Source organism: Mauremys reevesii, linkage group 1 (assembly GCF_016161935.1).
Source record: "Mauremys reevesii isolate NIE-2019 linkage group 1, ASM1616193v1, whole genome shotgun sequence".
Lineage (NCBI taxonomy): Eukaryota > Metazoa > Chordata > Testudines > Geoemydidae > Mauremys > Mauremys reevesii.
In genome coordinates this window covers 36,057,076-36,078,065 of record NC_052623.1, presented here as the reverse complement: position 1 = coordinate 36,078,065, position 20,990 = coordinate 36,057,076, and the positions used below count along the sequence as shown (strand labels likewise).

General features: G+C 38.8%; 1 protein-coding gene and 1 long non-coding RNA gene across 3 annotated transcripts in view; one reads left to right on the top strand and one right to left on the bottom strand.

Moving 5' to 3' along the window:
• CNTN5 (contactin 5) overlaps nucleotides 1-20,990 on the bottom strand; it is a 965,708-nt gene that overhangs the window by 492,338 nt on the left and 452,380 nt on the right. The window lies entirely within an intron of this gene.
• Nucleotides 12,851-20,990, top strand: part of LOC120370691 — a 44,262-nt gene continuing 36,122 nt past the window's right edge. The window contains exon 1 of the long non-coding RNA XR_005583888.1: nucleotides 12,851-13,040. This is a non-coding gene — a long non-coding RNA (uncharacterized LOC120370691). The remainder of the gene's footprint in view (nucleotides 13,041-20,990) is intronic.

Here is a 20,990-nt window from a genome sequence, read left to right as displayed (position 1 = left end):
GTCCAACCAATATCGGATGCTTTTGCTTCATCAGTTACACTTGTAAAGATAGCAGACCTATATTGAAATTAATATATTTTTCACTAGGTTCTAATAAATCATAGAATCATAGAATCATAGAATTCAAGATCAGAAGGGACCATTATGATCATCTAGTCTGACCTCCTGCTAGATGCCACACATAAGCGATCCCACACCACTCCTTTGTAAGCCCCCCCCCCCCATGCTGGAGAGAAGGAAAAAACCTCAGGGCCACCCACCAAATTCCTTCTGGAAAGAAATTTTCCCGACCCCACCCCAAATATGGCGGCCAGACCTGCATGCGGGCAATGCTCCCAGCCATCTCTCTAAAAAAAAAAATATCATATCATCATATTGACATTTTGTACTTACCAGTGTGTGGCTAATTGACCTGATGACTAAGCCATTTATCCTATCATATCATCTCCATAATATTATCTAGCTTAAATCTTAAAATCTTAAAGTCCCTCCTTTCCTTCCTCCCCCCCCTGTTCCAGTCTCGTCCAGTCCAGCATTGGTTGCACTCTTGGTTAATTTCAAGCCTGAATTTCTGACCTTTTTTTTGATTTCCTGTTATATCTATTCCCTCGTGTCCACATTAGCACTGAGCTCCCTCTCCTCCTCTCCTTCCTTCCCTATATTTTAATATTAATATATGCAATCATATCTCTATATCCCCTTTCCCTTTTTCCTTATTTTGGTTAAGGAAACCTTTTCAGCTCCTCAAGTCTCCTTTCATCCGACTTTCCTCATCATTCCCTTCTTCTTCTAGTACCCCTTTCCATTTGTTCTTCTTTGAAATCTGAAACCAAACAACAAAACTACCAAAAACACTCACACAACATACTCATAACCCAATACTACGGACTAGCACCTCCCTTATCCCTACCCTACTACCCTACTACTAATATGCATCCGCAGACCGCATTAGCTTTTTTACCAACATCATCACATTGCCATCACATCATCCTCTCCTCCATCCTCTCCTCCTCTCCCCCTCCTCCTCCCCCTTCCCCCTCCCCCAACTACCCTACCCCTAGTTTTATAACTTGTTAGTCATCCCTAAATGCATAACCTTACACTTCTATTACTCCTTCATCACTTACTCCATACTACAAATACCAAGGTCTCCCTCCCCATCTCCCCTATATCCTGGCCCCCCCCCCCTTCCTGTGTCCACTTTATGTCATCCATAAACTATCAGCCCCACTCCTACTCCAGTTTCCAGGGTCAGCAATAATAAGATTAAATAAATCCAACCAAAACCGAACTGGTACTCCCCCTCACCCACCTCCACTGGTAACCTCCAACCCTTCCCTTCCCCCTCTCTTTACCCCTCCCTCTCCCCCTTCTCTCCCTCCTCCTTTTCATTTTTCTTTTTTCATTTTCCTTTCCTTTTTTTTCAGTAATTCTTCATGCAGTACCGTGAAAATCGCCTATAAAAAATCCAGATATTCCTAATCCTATGTCTCTTCCTGGTTCTTCAAAAAAAAAAATCTGTTTCTCTCAAAGAAGGAGGTTTGGTTGGTTTGATCTATGCAATCATCTCTTTCCCATGCACCATCCATCTCCTCCATGCTCTCTCTTTCTTCTTTTTTTCTTTTTTTTTTTTTTTTTTTTTTTTTTTACTAACTATGTTAAACAATAGGGCAACTTTCCTTCTTCTACTTTTTTACTTTTCTCTTTTATTCATAAATATTCATATCTAAACATTCTTAATACATTTAATATTATTAAATTTAGAGACTTATTTAATTATATTATATATTACTTAATTTATATTTATTCTATTTTCTTATATGATTTAATTCGGGCCCCTTAAGTTCATTTAGTTGTTCAGTTTTTCAGTTTTTCTGTCTACCTACCTTCATGTCTCCCCCTCAGACTTCCCATCATCATCCCCCCATTTCATCATTTCCCTCTATCAAATCTATCATAAAAAAATTAGCAAAATTTTATTAAAATAAAATTTCGATCATTATTATTTAATCTAATCTCCCCCCATTCCTTCTTCTTTAAGCTTTTCCCACTTCTTTTTTCTTTTTTTTCCTTCTTATATATTTAATTTTTTTTTATTTATTTTATATTCGTTTCCTCCCTTCGCTTTCTCCTTTCTCCACCCCTCTTGCCTTTCTCTCCCCTTCTTCTTCTGCTGCTCTCCTCTTGCTTTTCTCTCTTTCTTTCCTCTTTTTTTCTTTTCCCCTCCCTCTGTTTTGTTTTTCCAGCCTTCTTTAAAACTCACTACTCTCGCTGCTCCTAAAACCACTTCTCGGTACGAACTGCTCCCTACACTCCGTGCTCCCTTCTCCCTAAATGCCTGAAGTAAACTCCTGCACCCCCCAACCTCATATCCTTCAGTCCATCCCCCTTCCCTATCCAGTAATCTTAGTAAGTAGTCGCCTTTAGTAGTAACTATATTTTTAAAAAGTTAGCTCATTGATAATCCTCCATTTTATTTTTCCATATATTCTCCCATTTTTTATTTCCACCATTTTTTTGGAAACACGTCATCCAAAAGTCCCCCCCAACAAACAACACCCTCAACAAGTCAAATCATCTCCCCCAAATCAAAAAATAAATGGCATCCCCTGCGTCGGTTCAACAGCCCCTTGATGAAGAATTAAAAGGCTATCATTATTATTATTACTTAAGCTATATCCTATTATATTATCTAGCATTCTAGCAGTTTCCTATTCCCATCAGTTTAAAGTCCCCCCCTATTAGTAAAAACATTATCCAAAACTCATCTGTCTCCTCTTAAAGATCCCCAAAGACTATCTAAGCTATCCCCAACCCACTTCCCGGTTCACTATGCTTTCCATTTTTTTTTTCACCCACCATTACTCCACATTTGCCCATATCATTTTATTTTTTCTCATTATTGCATTATTCATTATCTCTTTATACCTTTACATTCATTCATACTTTCCTCTACCATTACTACCTTTTTTCCACCCTTTCTTTTTTTACTCCACACCCATCCTTCCATCCACTCACATTCCACCATACCATTCCACCATGTTTGGACCATTCTTTCCATTTCCTCCATTTTTCTCTCTTTTGTTACCTCCTCCATTCCAAACATTTATTTTCTTTCTGTTGGCCTCCTCTCATCCTTCTTTTCCCTTTCCAACTCCTATCCCTTTCTCTCTTTACTCCTCACTTACACAGTATGACATGTATCCCTAGTATTACCTTTAACGTCCCCCTCTCTTATACACCTAACCGTCCTTGTATCTCTTATATATATGTTGTTATTGTTGTTCTCTTTCCCCTTGTAAAAATTTGCCCCAAAACCCCTCCCAAGACATCCTGCAAAAGAAATGGATGAAACAGAACTTCAAGCAAAACATAATAATTAGGACAGTGGACTTCCCAAATGTTCAGAGAAACCATCTTTTAAAATATAACTACTTGGTTTTCCACAACCTCTCCAAATTCTAACGCTTTCCAAAGACCCATTTGTACCACGATGCCTACAAACCTGTCAACTAAATGGATGATTATTGTTAGGTTATAAAATTTAAAGAATTTGAGTTTAGTTCTCCTCTATTTGCACCTTGTGTAAGCATGTACACCCGAGCAAACTGAGTGTAAATGCAACCATTCTAATTTGGGAGCATTTTGCACATACTTTGCATAGGTTTAAATGGTTATACAAGGTGCAGAGCAGATTAACCGAAAACATTCTAATTTAGAGTTTTATTTGTAAAAAGCAATACTGATGCCTAACTTGAACTGTAAATTAAAGAAGGCCTTGGGAACTATTTTAGCTCCTTCCATGAAAGAATATCACAATACATTACAAACATTTATGAATGAAAGCTCACTATATCCCCATGAGATAAGTATCAATAGCCTCATTTACAGAAACATAATTGAGTCAAAAAGGGATTAAGGATTAGATTAGTGTATAACTCATGAAGCAAGACACTATTCCAAAATGAGTAAAGAATTTGCTCATAAGTGACTTGCCCAAGGTAACACAGAGAGTCAATAACACCAATGTGACTAGAATACTGATCTCCTGATTCACAGTCCAGTACTTCAGCCAGCAGCCATAGGCATACATCAGCAGTGACTGTCATTAAAACTATATATATATATATATATATATATATATATATATAGGTTATTAATACACATGCTTCAGGCATAAACTGTTCATACTAGGATAGGTCAAGACGGAATGTCCTCCAATGATAAGCTATTACACAATTGACTAGGTGCATGTTATATTTTCACCCTGCAATATTCAAGACTTATATTCCTGTGTATAAATCTGTTTTATCATCCTGTCAAAATACAATGGCCCACTACTGATACAATAAGCAAATGTCAGCCTTCTAAAATCTACCTTCAGAATGGCTTCATTTTCTTTTATTTTCATCCCCTTTTATAAATATTTTTGTATTCCTACTATGGCAGGTAGCCACCCTCTCATCACAATTTTCAATATTTTTGATATGGAATATATATTTTCTTAAATAAAATCAGACAAGATGCTATCGTCAGGAAATACATCAACTTCAGAAGGAGTTGGATCTAGCACATAATTATTTTTCTATTGGCTGTCAGTTAACAATGATGCATAATCACTTTTGTTCAGTAATTGAACTATTTTAAGAACTCATAAAACTTAAATTAAGAATAACTGAAAGGTCATTCTTCACAACACAGGCCCCAGTTCATCAAAACATGTAAGTCCATCCATAAGTTAATGCATGCAAGTATATCTTGTTCAACAAAATGCTTAACACTGAAGTAAGTGGCACTATTTGCGTGCTTCAAGATAGGTATGTCCTTAAATGCTTTGCTGAAATAAGGCCATAAGTAACATTTAGTGACATAAAGGATAACAACCAAACACTACAAATACATTAGAAGCAACAGGAAACCAAGGACAGGGATCGGGGGTCATGGCGGATCACAAGCTAAATATGAGTTAGTGTAATACTGTTGCAAAAAAAGAAAACATTCTGTAATGTATTAGCAGGAGCATTCTATGGAGAATGATGGAGATTCCACAACCTCCCTAAGTAATTTATTCCAGTGCTTAACCATCCTGACAGTTATGAAGATTTTCCTAAAGCCCAACCTAAACTTCCCTTGATGCAATTTAAGCCCATTGCTTCTTGTCCTATTCTCAGAGGTTAACATGAACAAGTTGTCTCCCTCCTCCTTGTGAGAACCTTTTATGTACTTGAAAATTGTTACCATGTCTCCCCTCAGTCTCTTCTTCTCCAGAGAAAGCTAACCCCCTTATTTCAATCTTTCCTCATAGGTCAGGTTTTCCAGACATTTCATCAGTTTGGTTGCTCTCATCTGTCCACATCTTACCAATTTGTCCACATCTTTCCTGAAATGTGGTGCCCAGAACTGGACACAATACACCAGTTGAGGCCTAATCAGCGCAGAATAGAATGGAAGAATTACTTCTTACAATACTCCTGCTAATACATCCCAGAATGATGCTTGGTTTTTTTGTGTTGACGCATATTTAGCTTGTGATCCACTATGACCTCCCAGTCCCTTTCCACAGGACCCCTTATTAGGCAGTTATTTCCCATTTTCTATGTGTGCAACTGATTGTTCCTTCTTAAGTGGAGTACTTTTCATTTGTCCTTACTGAATTTCATCTTATTTACTTTTGACCATTTCTCCAGTTTGTGTAAATCGTTTTGAATTTTAATCCCATCCTCCAAAGCACTTGCAACCTCTCCTGGCTTGGTATCACTCACAAACTTTATAAGTGTACGCTCTATGCCTTTATCTAAACCATTGATGAAGATATTGACCAGAACCTGATCAAGGTCTGATTCCTGCTGGATTTGGTATGCCCTTCCAGCTGGACTGTGAACCACTGATAACTACTCTCTGGGAATGGTTTTCAACCAGTTATGCACCCACGGTATAGTAGCTCCACTTAGGTTGTATTTCCGTAGTTTGTTTATGAGAAGGTCATGTGAGACAGTATCAAAAGCCTTACTAAAATCAAGATGTACCACATCTATTACTTCCCTCCCAAGCACAAGACTTGTTACCTTGTCAAAGAAAGATATTAGATTGTTTGGCATGATTTTTAGCTTTTAGGTACTTGGGCAAAGTACAAAACTGAAAAATTTTCATGTAAAAATCCCTATGGAGCAGCAGGCTCATTACTAGGTCTGTGAAGGGACATTTTTTAAAATAAATTTGTTTAAAAATATGGAAGGGGGGGGCAGAAATCACTTCTGAGAATGCACAGTAGTAGTTCAGGATATTTTGGCAGCTCCAATCCCTTTGTGGCCTCACCCTATATAATATCCTTTCAAAGTCCAAAAAGTCCAAAGGCCGCTACTGGAACAAGCTGCAGAAGGGAGGTTATAAATGCTTCAATTATAATATGTATAACTCCAATCTCCAAAAATGACCAATTAGGTCCCCATTCTGTAAACATACAAGTAATTATGTTTAAGTCAATGGAATACTTATGTGCTTACATATGGGGGCCTAAATTTCCATCTTCTTTTACAGTGGCTAGGTAAACTTTTCACAGACACCTCAGTAACTTTGGAGTCTAATTCACTTTGACTTTCCATGAGATTTAGGCACCAAGGGCCTACTGAAAGCCAATGGGATTGGCTTTTTGAAAATTATACTGTCTTTAATTTCAGTGGGTTTTGTTTTTTTTCAGATGTGCTGCCTTTTAACTCGGCCCAGGAGTTGAATATCTCCAGCCAAACAACAGGTTCCCAGACTTACATTAACTTGTCCATATTGAACATGTATAATTTTGATTATTCACAAAAATAACAGAACCTATGCCAATATGGAGTAATGACATGATATTGTTACTGTAGTCCACCTCACCCTATGCCTCCTTCACTCTCTTTGTATTGTCACCCTCTATCATTGCACACAGGACGCATCCTTGCACACCTATTGGCACCACAAAACAAGATACAAATAAAAGTATATGCATATGCATGCGTGCGCGTGCGCACACACACAGACATACATACATATATATCAAGGGAAAAAAAGCCAGTTGCACCTAGCCAGAAGCAGTACAAGGTAGGTAAGAACTGAAAAGCATTCCACAGTTCAGCGCTGACCTGTAGCACTGCTAATGTTTCTAAGCTGCGGCCAAAACAATCTGCATTATATTAATCTGTGTGGCAGTCTTGGTTTGTGAACAAGTATTCCTTAGAGACTAATTTGACAGCAAGAGAGTCATTAGCCATTTGTAAGTAAGCCATATTTGAGCACTGATCACACAAAGGGAGAAAGACTATATACACTCAGCAATCCCAACTTTATTAGAGTAACAGAAATGAGCATAATCTGTGCTCAGGCTTAATTTTTTTATGTGATGACCGTGTGCTTGGCAATGTATAGAGCATATCCCCGTTCAGGGGTCTATGAAATCATAATAGTCAGACAATACAACATTCACGTATACCGGTTGAATCACTGGAAAATAGACTTATCACAAAGGCAATACAAAGTTTCATGGGTGGGGGTAGAATATGTTGGCCTTTAGAGGTTGGAGGGTTTTTTAAGTTCTGAACATAAATATTATATACAGTTAGCAGACCGGAGGTGATGGGCTTCACAAAAGTATTGTTGAAGAAGTGATGTGAAAGAGGAGTCAGAACTATCAGAACAGGAGGACAGTTCAAGGCACAGGGAGAAGGATGAGGATAGAAAAATAAAATGAGGAGATGGAAGCAGTGGTGGCCACAAGGCATGAGGCCTGGAGGAAACAAGGAAGAAGCTTTCTTGTTCCAGAAGAACGTAGCTGTAATGAGTGGTCCCTGATTCAGAGGTGATGGGTAATGTTTTCAGAGGTGCCAAAGTGAGTTTAAATACCATTTGTGAGTTTAAATACCATTCCCTTTAAAGGAAATATAGGCTGGTAGGTAGCTATGTCCCTTTGCAAATGTGACTTAAGTTTCTAAGTCACTTAGGCATCTTTGAAACTTTACCTCCTCTCTCTCCTCACTTTGACTAGCAAGAACTTTAGAAAACAAAACCAATCTGTCCCACTGGGAATAATAATTGCTGGCTAGATTACCTGACATTTTTTGAATAGTTGGTAGCATTACATATGGTAACAGCATCTGGATGCAAATAATTAAATCACAGAAAAATCAACAGAGACTGCACATTATCATCCAGATTTTCAAACACTTGTCTCCTTTTTTGTGCTTGTAGTCTTCCAGGCACACACAAGGCCACATATATGAGCATGCATTTGATTTCACACACAAATTATGTTCAGCTAATTAGTGGTCCAAGTGACTTGTTTGCTTCAAAATTGTGTCTGGGACAAAAGGAAACCATAGACTCATAGACTTTAAGGTCAGAAGGGACCATTATGATCATCTAGTTTGACCTCCTGCACAATGCAGGCAACAAAATCTCACCCACTCGCTCCTGTAACAAACCCCTAACCTTGAGTTATTGAAGTCCTCAAATTGTGGTTTGAAGACCTCAAGCTGCAGAGAATCCTCCAGCAAGTGATCCGTGCCCCATGCTGCAGAGGAAGGCGAAAAACCTCCAGGGTCTCTGCCAATCTGCCCTGGAGGAAAATTCCTTCCCGACCCCAAATATGGTGATCCGTTAAACCCTGAGCATGTGGACAAGACTCATCAGCCAGCACCCAGGAAAGAATTCTCCATAGTAAATCAGATCCCACCCCATCTAACATCCCATCACAGACCACTGGGCATACTTACCTGCTGATAATCAAAGATCAATTGCCAAAATTAGGCTATCCCATCATACCATCCCCTCCATAAACTTATCAAGCTTAGTCTTAAAGCCAGGTTAAGAACAGGCTAAAATTTGATCTAGTATATTTCTTTCTTTCTCTCTCTGTTTCTCTCTCTCACCTACATACACACACACCTCTCTTTGTATATATTTGTTTGGTCACAAATCTAAAAAAAGTCAGAATTTTACAGTCTGTTAAGATATCAATATGTAAATGAGCTTCTCCCTGTCATTATGCTAAAATGTTTAAGATACAGGAATCATGACTAATATGAATGTAAGTGTTTACAATGGTGCTTTATGATGGAACCAAGCAGCTTTCTATCAGAGAGAGTGTTATAACAAGAATGCAGCATAAAACACATGCATTCTAAACTGTTATCTTAGTATGCAGTGCTGCTGTAGCTCTGTGTAAGCTCGAAACTTTTTCTCTCTCACCAAGAGAAGTTGGTCCAGTAAAAGATATTACCTCACCCACCATGTTTCAGCATTACCTTAGTAGTTATTCATTTGAGACCTTGAGAAATTATTATTGATACCACCATGTGCATTAATCTCGGTTAAGCTTTTACATTTCATAGCATATGATCTGACCATGGTCTAGAATTGTTTTCCTTTATTGTAAAAGTATCATCAGTGTTAGTTTTTAAAAATGCACAGTAGTAAAGGTGGACTGAATTCCAAATACAAAAGCTTATTACTAGCATTCCCAGTGATTTGCATTTCTTCTACAGCAATAGATTATCATGTCAGAATGTCATGGCACAGCATCACAAAGTCACAATATTGATTCCTTCACATCCTGGTGATGTGTGATCATGGCACTGCACAGAGACACAAAGAGTAACATCACAACGAATCTTCAAACTGGGATTATGCACCACAGTGTCACTCAATTTTGGGACACTAAATGTGCTGCAAGCACAGTTTGCAGAATGACACACAGACCCAGTAGGGTAATAATCCCATTACCCTACCTTGTGAATGTCTCCAAAATTGTTTCCATACATACATGCCTCTGTGTGCGTACATGGCGATAAACATTTGTATATGATGCAACTGTAACCCATGTGCCTAATAGGGAGATATCTCTTTAAGGGTACGTCTACACGACCCGCCGGATCGGCAGGTAGCGATCGATCTATCAGGGATTGATTTATCACATGTAGTGTAGACACGATAAATCGATCCCTGATCACTCTCCCATCGACTGCTGAACTCCAGCTCGGCGAGAGGTGGAAGCAAAGTCAACAGGGGAGCCGCAACCATCAATCCTGCGCTGCGAGGACGTGAAGTCGATCTAAGATATGTTGACTTCAGCTACACTATTCTCATAGCTGAAGTTGCGTATCTTAGATCGATCCCTCCCCCCAGTGTAGACCAGGCCTAAGAGAGCCATTGGGGGATGTAAGAGTAAATTGTGTCTAGGTCATTGTTTCTAGGCATATTTAGCACTCCACCTCCAGAAGCTTCTAGATTTGGGTGTGGTAGTTTTAGGTATGTTCCAATAGGTTCCCTATTGCTCAGGTCAGACTCTGTAGGGCAACTGCTTTGCAGAAGGCCATGTGCCCTCTGTGATTTGGGAGAAGCTGAGACCACTAGCAGAGCAGGCTGTTGTCCCTAACTCTGAAGCATTTGGCAGCAGGTTAGTGATACTGTTAACCCTCTAGCAGGGAAGCATGGACACTGCTAATTATAGCAAGTGGAAATTAGGAGGGAAAAATAACTTCTATTTTAATTGTATGCTTTGAATGTTGTTTTGATTTTAGCCAAACTGTTCTAGTTAAATTGTCTCAACTAGTCTGATTCACCAACTTTTCTTTAAATGCAGTAATGGGGAAAGAGTCATTTATATTTTGCTATTGTCAGTTTTGTATTTTCTTGTAACAAGGTTCTCTTTAAATCTATACACTTAATTGAGTGATTGGTTAATGAGTTAGCTGACTGGCTAGCAGTGATTTCAGCAGAGGAGGAGTCTGCATGGATTCCAACTGAAGATCCCTACAAGCAAGTGGAGGGAAGACGTTGTTTTAGACTCAGCAGACTGTATAGATTTGGTGATCAAAGACTCTAACTGAGACTTAGGTGAACAAAACCTAAGCTTTTGGGAACTCAGTTTCTTCTTGTTCAGATTTTAATTTGTTTTCTTTATTTATGTTTATGTATAACTGTGAAGGTAATGTGTCTGGACTATAAAATAGCCATGTCATGCTGTAAAAATTAGATTATAATTTGTTTCTTTATCATAAGATTTTATAAAGTTATTTAATTATATTAATTTCTTTAGTTCCTTTTGGGACTTGAATGTGGGGAGGTTGACTCTGTGCAATCCTTGTTGAAAATCCTTAGAGACTGAACTCAGGGTCTCCAGCTACTTTTCTATGGGAGTTGGGGGTTTTAGGCATTGGAGAAGGGCAATGAAGTGAACTCCAGCCCACCCAAAGGTTACACAACCCCACTCAAAATACAGGAAAAATACAACAACAACAACAAACAAAAACCAGCAACAGCAAAACTAAAGACATCAAAGCACCCAGTTAAAAATGTTTAACATAAAGGATGAAGATGTCAGCATCAGGAAATGCACTGATTTTAACTATCAAATGGGCTGCAAAAATCACTTGGCTAAATTTTAAACACACTTTCTCTAATGAATTTAGTTCTTTTTTGCATATGCAGAACTTAATCTATCCCACAAAAAGAAAAACAAAACAAAAAAGCTGTATGTCTTTATTTAAAATACATTTTGGCCTTCTCTTAAGGAACAGCCTAAGAAAGTCTTAAGGTCTGCATACATTGATTTTTTTCTTTTTTCTGAACTTTATTGAACAAGGAAATTAACCGCTGATGCTGTTGGTTCCATTGGGGATGTGAGGAACATACTGCTGGTGATATTTCTCCTGTTGTATTTAGGGCAAATGCTTCTCCAAAGAATTTTTTTTTCCACAACAGCAAACTGTTGCAAACCTCAGTTAAAGCATTACGCATAAAAGTACTTCTAAATTTCCAAGCGAGGCACCAAAAAGTTCCAAAGGAAGACAAGGAAAAAGAATTGCAGCATACATTACAAAGTGCAGCACTACAAAGTCTTCTGTAGACTTACCTACGTTTTTAGTATTCTGCTTTACTTTCTGGACAAGGTATTTTACAAGTATTGAAGTAGACAAGTCAAATGGGCAGATGATTGAAGTGGCTAATGCAATGGTGCTAGAAAGCATGTTGTGTCTAGCAATGAGATGGTAAAAATAAACATAAAAAAGGAGGAAGGGAGAAAGTAAGGGAAAGAGAGACACAGAGAGAAGTTAATACCACTACCCTTTCCCAGGAGTAAAGTTCCATTAACCAAAGGTGAGAAGAATTATTTCACTTTGTTTGGGAGGACTAAATGACCTGTTTCCTACTGAAGTTAATGTCCAAACTCCAACTGATTTCAGGGGAGCAGAAGCTGGGCCTGAGAGAGTGATCAACATCCACAGAAGCAGAAAAGGGGGAAAAGGTCACTATAAAAGAGTAAAACACAGAGCTTGATTCACCCACTCTGGCACAGTGGGTACAAACTGCATCCTTCTTCCTAAATCAGCAGATTGAATACTCCCTGGGGAACAGTGCAATTGTGCGAAAGAGGCAGGCTCACACACTGCTAGAGGAGGGCATCTTTATTTTGTATGTGGAGTGCACAGGAATGGCACTGGTGGATGACTTTTGGATATCACACTGAATATGGTCCTACTTTTGGAGCTATACTGGCTGACTGTGGGTTCCTGGATCAGTACTTAATTTTTGCCAGTGCTTGCCAGGGCTGAGACTTGGCACCTCTAGACGTGGCAGTTCATCGCCACGGCAGCTCTGGGCTTGCCACGTCAGTTATGAAAGTAAAAAATGTCTTTATCCCTGGCACCTCTTTCACTACAATTTAAGACCTGTTCCTGATGGAGAGGGGCTGTGAGAGCTTTGTGCCATTGTTGGACAATATGAGTGGACTTTCTACCACCGAGGATATGTGGCTAGGATTCTACCAGTGGTGACCTCAGAATGGCTCGATCCCATTACCTCACCAGGCATCAACCACCTGATCTGAAGCACCATGTTTCTTTCTTTTAACTCTGGCCCAATAAACAGCTTCTGCTTAGTCTGTTACATGACAGGTAGCAATGGTGTTCACATCTCGAGACTTCACACTTAAAGGGGTGAGGCAAGAAGAAACAGGAAAGTCAACTGTGTGAACATGAAAAGAAGACAAGAAGGATAAGAGCAGGGAGGTAAGGTGAAATAGCAATTGGAAGCTATACTTCTACATAAGAGCCCTTATGCTCATTTTACCTAAATATCCTCAATAGTTGTGAAGTAACAGCAGAAGCAGCAGCAGTGTAAGTTATAATATATTAGCAGCTGAATTCATTTGCTGAAGTATCACAAAATACTGAATTGCATGTCATGATCTATTATAAGATTACAACAGCCCTAGATACAACAGTAGCTATGGTACAAAGCAATTGGCAGTAATGTTACTGCCTTATCTCCTGAAAACACTGAAAATAAGTGCTGTCACCACTATTGTACAAAACAGTGTACTTAGTTACATTATGTAAAAGAATGGCAGCAGGAGAAGAAAACAGGAAGGAATGTGTTTAAACACAGTATCTTCACTCTTTCTGTAGATATTAAACGGCAAGTAAATATCATTATCTAAATCTGTATCTCCAGTATCTGAGAACCAATTCTATTCTAAATTACTTCAAGTGGGAACAATTTATCCTTAAATCAAATTGCATCATATCTTCTTTCTACATTTTACCTTGCTAATTTTTATCAATGGGAGTAAAGAGAATGTAAATGGCATATAAAGATGATACTAAACTGGAAGGTGGGACAAATAAATAATACAGAGTAACCTACAAAGATTCCAGATATGACCAATTAATGAATTACAGGTTGGAAAAATTCAAACTATTAACTAAGAGAAAATATTCAGAAATACCTCTAGTCCACTGACAGGAGAAACCTGGAAAATAGTAATCTCTACTTTTCTAATGTGCTCATCACACTAAGAATCTGGGTGTTTCATAAATAATTTTAAAAAAATTGTGTTTTGTCCAAACAAACCACAGTGTGTACCTCTTGTTTATGCTGCATTCTTAAAGTGGGAGAAGGCTGAAAGAGACCTAGGAGATGAATCGTGAACAGAAAATTAAGCATTTGTTTGCAATACACTGTAATTACACTGGTGAAATAGACCAGTGCAAGATGGGGCTGTGTATATACAGATCTGCTGTGACTGCATTTGAAATATTGCATTATTCTGGACAGTGTGTTACCTGAAATCAAAATGAAGGGAATCCAGAGTTAGTGAACAAAAACTAATTTTTGAATTGGGATTTATTTATGAGAATAAATAAAGGTTAAACATAATGACAAAATGACAAAGGTGAAATATATGTAATTCGTTAAAATACTTTGAAGGTGTAAACACTAAGAAGTGAGAAGATTTTTTTTACCTGCAGTATAAGGAGATATAATTTTGCAATATATAATTCTCCTAAAAACTTGCATAAAATTCAGGTAACCATAAGAAGTCTGTTGATGCCAGTTTGGGAATTTTGCGGTAGTAACATCAGCAGCCATTTAACCTCAAAATTACCAGGGTAAGCTATTGACGTATGTGATAATAAGTTAGAAATAATGAATGTGATAACCTATAGGAAAAGGACACCCCAACATTATTAGGGTGAGGATGTTAGTTAAGGGTAAATGAGGCCAAACACTCTTATATTATTCATGGCAGCCATTGGATACTATGATAGGCCTAACCATGGCTTAAGCTATTGAGACTTAGACCATTTGGCATGCCAGGGATAGGGTAGGACCATTGTGCATCACCACTTGCTCCACCCCTTGGTATCCATAAGAATTGTGTGAGTATGCGTATGAAATCACGCTGGACATAACATTAATATTGCATTACTGTTACATTCTTATTCAGATTGAAGCTTTGTGTTTTTACTAGGGCTTTCAAGTGATTAAAAAAATAATCACGATTAATCATGCAATTAAAAAAAATAATTGTGATTAATCGTGTTGTTAAACAATAATAGAATACCATTTATTTAAATATTTTTGGATATTTTCTACATTTTCAAATGTATTGATTTCAATTACAACACAGAATATAAAGTGTAAAGTGCTCACTCATTTATTTTTATAAAAAATATTTGCACTGTAAAAAACAAAAGAAATAATATTTTTCAGTTCACCTAATACAAGTACTGTAGATCAATCTATTTAGCATGAAAGTCAAACTTGCAAATGTAGAATTATGTACAAAAAATCTGCATTCAAAAGTAAAACAATGTAAAACTTTAGAGCCTATAAGTCCACTCAGTCCTACTTCTTGTTCATCCAATCTCTCATAGAAACAAGTTTCTTTACATTTGCAGGAGATAATGTTGCCCGCATCTTGTTTACGTCACCTGAAAGTGACAATAGGCATTCACATGGTACTTTTGTAGTCACCAAGATATTTACGTGCCAGATTCACCAAAGATTCATATGTCCCTTCATGCGTCATTCCAGAGGACATGTGTCCATGCTGATGACAGGTTCTGCTCAATAACAATCCAAAGCAGTGCGGACTGACATATGTTCATTTTCATCATCTGAGTCAGATGCCACCAGCACAAGGTTAATTTTTTTTCTTTATTTGGTGGTTCAGGTTCTGTAGTTTCCACATTGGAACATTGCTCTTTTAAGACTTTTGAAAGCATGCTCCACACTTCATCCCTCTCAGATTTTGGAAGGCACTTTAGATTCCTAAATCTTGGGTTGAGTGCTGCAGCTATCTTTAGAAATCTCATATTGGTACCTTCTTTGCGTTTTGTCAAATCTGCAGTTAAAGTGTTCTTAAAACGAATAATGTGCTGAGTCATCATCTGAGACTGCTATAACATGAAATATATATGCAGGTAAAATAGAGCACAAGACATACAATTCTTCCCCAAGAAGTTGAGTCACAAATTTAATTAACACTTTTTTTTTACAAGCATCATCAGCAGGGAAGCATGTCCTCTGGAATGGTGGCTGAAGCATGAAGGAGTATAGAAATGCGTAGCATAGATATCTGGCAAGTACCTTGCAATGCCGGCTACAAAAGTGCCATGTGAACTCCTGTTCTCACTTTCAAGTGACACTGTAAATAAGAAGTGGACAGCATGATCTCCCATAAATGTAAACAAACTTGTTTGTCTGAGCAACTGGCTGAACAAGAAGTAGGACTGAGTGGACTTGTAGGCTCTAAAGTTTTACATTGTTTTGAGTGCAGATATGTAACAAAAAAATCTACATTTGTAAATTGCATGGATTTCAATTACAACACAGAATACAAAGTTTAATACATTTCTATTGGTATTCTATTGTTTAACAGTGTGATTAAAATTACAGTTAATTGCAATTTATTTTTTAAATTGTGATTAATTTTTCTAGTCGTGTGAGTTAACTGCCATTAATCGACAGCCCTAGTGATTATTAATTGTGCTAATAAAACTATTTCAAACTGAAAAACTTTTTACTAAATGTGTGTGTTGCAACTGTGAATATTGGGGTTTCCAGTTTAACTGTAATAGTAACTTTGGGCCCGATCTCAGAACTGTAACCTGCCAAACCTCAGAGTGTTAATTTTTCAATTGGAGATTCATAAACAATCAATACAAAATCAGTAGGTCAGGTAACAGAGGATCTGCAGCGTTTGGGTCATATTCATGACAAGTTATATGCTAAAAATTATAAATATTAGCATACAGATGTCCCTTGAGCTTACAAAGATCCATTTATTTCGGTAGCTACTGGCCTTTTCTGGCAATTGTCAGTCTCACTACATAAAGGAGTTTAATTTTCAAAGTTCTTAAACTGAAGGGTAACATATAAAGCAAAAATCAATTACATCAGACAACAATTTTTTTAGCAGAAATCAGATATATAACCTTTCCACTGTCCTACTGTCCTTTTAATAAACAATGAATGTTATAATTTAGGTTACTATTATTTTCTTATAGCTAAATTAGCATAAAAATGCAACAGACTTTGGAGTAATTTCTGAATAGGACTTTTGTCTGAAGAGATGATTGATTTTAGTCATCTGTGCAGCTACAATTCTGCACCATTTCAAAGAGAATTCTCTGCAGATCAGATAATTAGAATTTTGAAGTTGTTTGACTAATTCAGAATAAAGTATCCTAAATCTTTCTTTAGTGTTTTGAAACATCTACATTTGCACATGATCTATTTAGACCATAACATTTGTATCCATTATGAATTCAGGGAAGTTCCAAAGGACTTTCAATCTCCAGTAATACTGTATGACTTTAATTTCATTAAAGCAAATTGATTGCAAGATAGTTTACATTTAAGACCGCAGGGTGTTGTAAATTTTATTTTAACTGATTGGAATATATGATCCAAAAAAAAAAGGGAAAAAACCTCCTGCTGTTGTTAACATACATTTAACTTGCAGAATCTCACTTGCCAGTGGAAGAATTATGTAAATAAGGCAAATTTTAAAAGGTTTAGGAAAAAAGCAATAGAAATGAGATTTGTGCAATGACTCTGAGTGCAAAAATACCACAATAAGAGTGATTGCATAGAAATTTGTACCACTTTATAAGCAATACATTTGCTGAGATGTACAAGATAGAACGGATTCAATTTAGTGCACTATCCTGGTTTTGCTTTTGTGGAACCTGGTTCATCTTTTAGGGGATGAGGGAGCTATATAGCTTAGTGTGGTGTTTAGATGTGCTTGTAATTATTAGAACTGGGAGCACTGGCTGTTGGGAGTCTGAAAGGACAGGAAACAGGAAGGATGGGGGAGGAGTTGAGGAGGCTGAGTGAGAGTTACAGAGTATGCAGCAGCAGCTTGGTAAAGAGGTTTCCACTGTAAATAAAGTCCTGTTGAAGCTTGTTAGTACCTTGCCTGCTTGATACAACACTTAGATGGCCTCAAACTCAGAAAAAGAGGGGGAAAACGTCTTGGGACAGGCTTGAAAGAGTAGTCAGGAGGTCTTTAAACTAATTACAAAAGGGGAAGGTTAAAAGAAGGAAGATACGAAAATTCAGCACATAATCAAGCTGTTGATAATAAAATTAATCAAGGACACAAAGGACATGAAGTAGAGAAATTCTTTAATTACACCAATGCTAGGAGCCTGGGTAACAAAAAAGAGAAATTGGAATAGCTCATTATGAGCATAAATTCAATCTAATTGGTATTATTACGGAAACATAATGGGTGATTCCTGTGACTGGAATGTTAAAATCTGGAAGCATTGGTTGGGCAAAAGGGGAGGGGAAGTGCAGGGGCGGCTCGCTTTTTTGGCCGCCCCGGGCAGCCGCAGCGCGCGGCGCGCGCCGGAGCAGCGAGGAGCCCGGGGCCTGGCATGGCATGACTGCAGAGGGTGCCGCTGGTCCCGCTGGGGCTCGGCCCGCGGCGGTTCGGCGGCGATCCCGGGATCCCTCGCTTGCTCAGCTGAGCGCGCCGCGGAGGCGGGAGCGGGCCGTCCAGCCGAGCCGCGGGCGCCTCCCTCATGCAGTCATGTCTGGCCCGGATCCAGTGGACCTCCGGGCTCGTGACCCTCCGCAGGCACGCCCAGCCAGCCTGCCCCCCCAGCCTGCTGCCCCCCCCCCGACACCACCCCTCCTAGCACTTTAGGCTGCAGCTTGGCTTGCTGGTGCCTGGGAAGTGTCACTCTATGTCAAAAATGGCATTACCTGTTTCTGAATCACTGATAACTTCAGAGAAAATTATCTCAAATGCTTATGGATCAATGTCCTAACTGACAGAGCACAAGATGGGGTGTTAGTGATGTCTAATTACAGACCACCAAATCACACTCGGGAACAGAATGACTACCTCCTTATGCACCTATCTACAATATGTAGGAAAAGAAGCTGTGAGGTCATGGGAGGGGCTTCAATTTGAGTGGTATGGTGGAGGTCTCATGCTGCCAATTCTAAAACATCTTTGGAATTTCTAAATATTATAGCTGACAATTTCCTAACCTGAAAAGTGTTGTTGCCAACAGAGGGGGATTCTATACTATACTTTATTTTGACAGATAAAGAGGAACTAATAACACTACAATCACATTTATAATGTGGAAAAAGAATAAAGTCCGACTTCAAAAGGACCAATTTTACAAAGCTGAAAGCAATTATGAGCCTGTGATGGGGCATACAAACATCACACCGAGCAACAAGGGCTTAAGGGCTCATTTTGGGCTCAGCCAGCCCTGCCCCGCCACACCTGCAGCAAATGCACCCTCTGCTGGAGGAATTAAAAGGCAGAGAATTAACTCAGTTGGCGAGCAGCGCTGAAGGTGAGCAAAGCAGAGCGAAACTAAATGAAACCTAAAGGCTCTGACACAGCTGTCCAAAGGGACCCTCCACAGAGACAAGCAGAGAGGGAAGTATCCTGTGGCCCTGGACTGTGGAGACTCCCTCTTGCTTCCTTGTGATTTGGATTTTCCCACCAGGCAAAAGCCTGGAACTGAGGTGACCAATGGGGGGGAAACGAGAGGAAGAGGCCCAGGGAGGACATCCTTAAATAGTCTTGGTTGCCCAGTTACTGGTAGCCCAAAGGGCCCTGGGACAGAGCTCAGTGGACAGACTAGAAATAAGGCATTTGTTTTTTTACAGTTTTAGCAATTAACCATAGAAATAACTTATCCAGAGTCAAGGTGGATTCTCCATCACTGACAATTTTCAAATTCAGAATTGATGTTTTTTCTAAAATGTCTGTTCTAGCAATTATTTTGCAGACGTTCTATGGCCTGTGTTATATAGGAGGTCAAACTAAATGGTCACTGTGACACTGGCTGTCCAGGACACATCAGAGTGTATTCAGGTCAATTCACTTGTGTATTAGTATAGATCAAAGTGATTAGTATTTTGGTTGCTTAAACATCATAAAACTAATGGGATGCTATAATGTGATAGCAAACATTTACATTGTAAATACCCCTGTAACTAAACAACTCATCAGACATCAAAGAAGCCTCGGGCAATGCTAACGAAGGACTTTATCAGGAAAGGTGTTAATTCCAAAACAAATTGCCATTGTGGTGATGAGCTGAGATCAGAAACTCAAAGTGCATTCCTCACTCATCATTATCAAAGGAAAAGCCCAAGTGGGTAGAGAGATTGTCAACTTGTCTTCTGTGAGAAAAAGATATAAATATGGATTCAAAGAAAGATCCTTTATCTCTGGACAGTTTGGATTCTAACAGGGCAGAATAACTGAACAAGAGTTATTCTGGTACCTCGAAAGACTTTTGGGATACTGGCAATTTATTACATCACTGCCACCATTTGCAGTTACAAACTGTGATACACCTGTACATATATTGTACCTGTTTCAACCTCTCAATAACTCTGAACAACAGCAAAGCATTGTGAGGCACCCAGGGCTACTGGGCAGGTGGAAAGATAACCCCTCACTGGTCTGGACAGCACCCCAGAATGTGAAATAAGTAAAGTTTGAGCTTAAATGTTCTGCTGACACAGGGCCAAATGTAACAGCCAACTAAACCAAACTAAACCCATAGTTTAACATCATGGTCTATAGTACTGCCCTTGTATCCTTCACTCTGAGAGCTGACATCATTCCAGAGCAATAAAATATACAATGCACACCCAACTAAGGCATTAAAAGAGCATTGTGATGCCAATCTAAGTTTCCCAAAACTAAGTTTTCCTTTGTACATCAATAGCTGGTCCTGCATGGGCATGCTAAAGGAGCTACTCTATTCTACAGTGTATTCAGGTAAGAGGCAGCCATAATTTATCTGGCTCCTGGGGAGAGCAAAAAACATTGTGTTGGTCTGGCCAAAAGGGGCTGGAGGTGAATGCAGTTTAATCCATACCAACAAGTGCAGCAAATTATGGGATAAACTGGGTGAAAATCTTTGGTCTCTGTTATGCAGGAGGTCAGACTAGATGGTCATAAAGGGCCCTTGCTGCCTTAAAGTCTATGAAACTATGAAGAGATGCTGCATAGTGAGTTAGTTCCCCAAGGAGCCAGAATGGATGACTGTGATCATCTAGTCTCACCTCCTTTCACATCGCAGGCCACAGAACCTCACCCATCCACTTCTGTAATAGATCCATAACCTCTGGCTGAGTTACTGAAGTCCACAAATCACGATTTAAAGACTTTGAGGTAC